The sequence below is a fragment of the Galeopterus variegatus genome, unplaced genomic scaffold (genome assembly GCF_000696425.1).
Source record: "Galeopterus variegatus unplaced genomic scaffold, G_variegatus-3.0.2 Scaffold1934, whole genome shotgun sequence".
Lineage (NCBI taxonomy): Eukaryota > Metazoa > Chordata > Mammalia > Dermoptera > Cynocephalidae > Galeopterus > Galeopterus variegatus.
The window spans coordinates 1,899-4,492 of NW_007728045.1; the positions used below are offsets into that span (position 1 = coordinate 1,899).

The 2,594-nt window shown below is 40.4% G+C and overlaps 1 pseudogene; it reads right to left on the minus strand.

Moving 5' to 3' along the window:
• Window positions 1–1,179: 1,179 nt before the first annotated feature.
• Window positions 1,180–2,337, minus strand: LOC103596085 (annotated as a pseudogene).
• Between the last annotated feature and the right edge of the window lie 257 nt (window positions 2,338–2,594).

A 2,594-nucleotide genomic window follows, 5' to 3' on the forward strand; every position in this document is an offset into this window, starting at 1 on the left:
ATGTTGCTGTGAATGGCAGAATTTCATTCTTTTTTATGGCAGAGTAGTCTTCCATTGTGAATATATGCCACATTTTCTTTTTCCACTCATTTGTCAATGATCATTTAGGTTGGTTCCATATTTTTAGCTATTGTAAATAGAGCTGCAATAAAAATGGGAATGCACGGGGCCGGCCCGGTGGCGCACTGGATAAGTGCGCTGCTTGGGAAGTGCGGCGGCGCTCCCGCCCGAGGGTTTGGATCCCACATGCAGACCGGTTCCCGCTCACTGGTTGAGCGAGGCGCGGGGGCAACACCGAGGGTTGTGGTCCCGTTGCCGGTCCCCGGTCCGGTACGGGGGCAACACTGAGGGTTGCGATCCATTGCCGGACACGGAAAAAGACAAAAGACAAAAAAAAAAAAAAAAAAAAAAAATGGGAATGCAGGTATCACTTTGACGTGATGATTTCCATTCCCCTGGGTATTACCCAGCAGTGGGATTGCTGGGTCGTATGGCAGTTCTATCTGTAGTTGTTTGAGGAACCTCTATCCTGTTTTCCATAATTGCTTCACTAGTTTACAGTCTCACCAACAGTGCAAAAGTGTTCCCCTTTCTCTGCATCCTCACCGACATTTGTAATTCTGTCTTTTTGATAATGGCCGATCTAACTGGGGTGGGATGATATCTCAATGTGGTTTCAATTTGCATTTCCCTGATGTTTAGTGATGTTGAACATTTTTTTTCATGTGTCTGTTGACCATTCATATATCTTCCTTTGAGAAATGCCTGTTCAGCTCCTTTGCCCATTTATTAATCGGGTTACTTGTTTTTTTACTGTTAAGTTGTTTGAGTTCCTTGTATATTCTGGATGTTAAAGACTTAAATGTAAGACTTTGAAGCTATAAAACTCCTAAAAGAAAACATAGGGGAAGCACTTTAGAAAGAAGGACTGTTGCCAAGACTTTATGAATAAGACCCCAAAATCACATGCGACAAAAGAAAAACCAAACAAATAGGATTCTACCAAACTAAAAAGCTTCTGCACAGTAAAAGAAACAACGAAGAGAGTGAAAAAAACCTACAGAATGGGAGAAAACATTTGCAAATTTTGCTGTTGAATTTTACATTTTATAAAGGTAACAAAAATACAGAAAGCGGTTCTGTGAAGTTAAAGGAAAAGCCTTAGACTGGAAGTTTTCTTCAGCTTTCCACTTTAATGGCTGAAGATACCACACAGGCTTGTGCGATGTCATTATATTCACACGTTTTCTTTAGGAGTGTCTGTTAGTTTTAAGCCGGAGATGCTTTGCAGTCCTTGATGGGAAGACAGCAGAGTACAGGCGAGGCAGAGAGAGGAATTTGGATGCAGCTTTCTAAGCTGTCTTTCTGAAATACCACACCATTCCACAGCGTATAGAAACGGTGTTGCACATTTCCAAAACCAGACCCATAGTTCTTTCACTGCAGTTCCTTTTTTTGCAGGTAATATGAAAATGTTCTTCTAGATTTACAGTATCTGGGATTATCTCCAAAGACGACCTAATATAATGGCTGGTCTGTAACCTTCCCCCTTTCACCTAGATTTGTTTTCCATACTATATCCAATTTCCCAATTACTGTTACTCCCTAAATGATTCCTGCCTTTTCTGCAAATTCCTTCTTGGGCTTTAGGTGGTATAAGTGCTGGCATGTATACATTGGCTGCAAATATGTCCTTGACCCAAAGGTAGATGCACATTCTCTAGCTTGATTGATTGAATTTAATTCTGTTACATTGTACATTATAGACTGCTCCAATGAATCTTTCTCCATAAACATGGGTGAGATTGTAATAATCGGAATTTGCCCTTTAAGAAATACTTCATCAGTCTCTGTGTGTTGTCAAATTTGATTTTCACATCCAATGGTTTGAGAACTTGGAATTTGAAGTTTTCTAAAATATGTTTTTTCTCCACCCTGGGTTGTATAATTCACAGCACACACTGAGGTGCGTGTTCCAATTTCCTTTCCTTCATGGTGTACGGCATCATCAGTACAACAATTGGGTTTAAGTTCAGCTGCTGCTGCATTGGAGGCTGGAAGATTTAAATACTGAGAACTTGTCTGAAGATCACCTTTTACCAATCTATCTTTTACAACTTGATTGCTATCATTAAGAACACTGATATAACTGGAAAAGGTCTCTCCCAAAAATATGTTCCTAAAATTTTGTGGTAAAATCAGCATCTCTCCCAACATTAAGATTTCTGCACCATTTACAGTTGAAGGATCATCTCTCATCAGTTGGTTAAAGAGACCTCCAAGTAGGTCTTTGACTTCACACGTTACTGGAACACTGGTGAATAAAGTAGGCGCAGTCAACCGGGAGGATTCACTTTTGTCCCCTGCCTTCAACCCACTGCCTATGGGGGCTGAAGAGGTTCAACCTGGCCCATAAGAAAATAGAAAAGCATGTTTGGGAAGACCAGGCATCAAATGCACTCCCAACAGCTTCACTGTACTGGTGATACCTTAAATTCTTTTTTTTTTTTTACTATGTTCTTTAAGGACCCAACACCTTTTTTTTTTACCAAAGCCATCTCTTGTCTCTGAGCAACCTATACATAAAATACTCT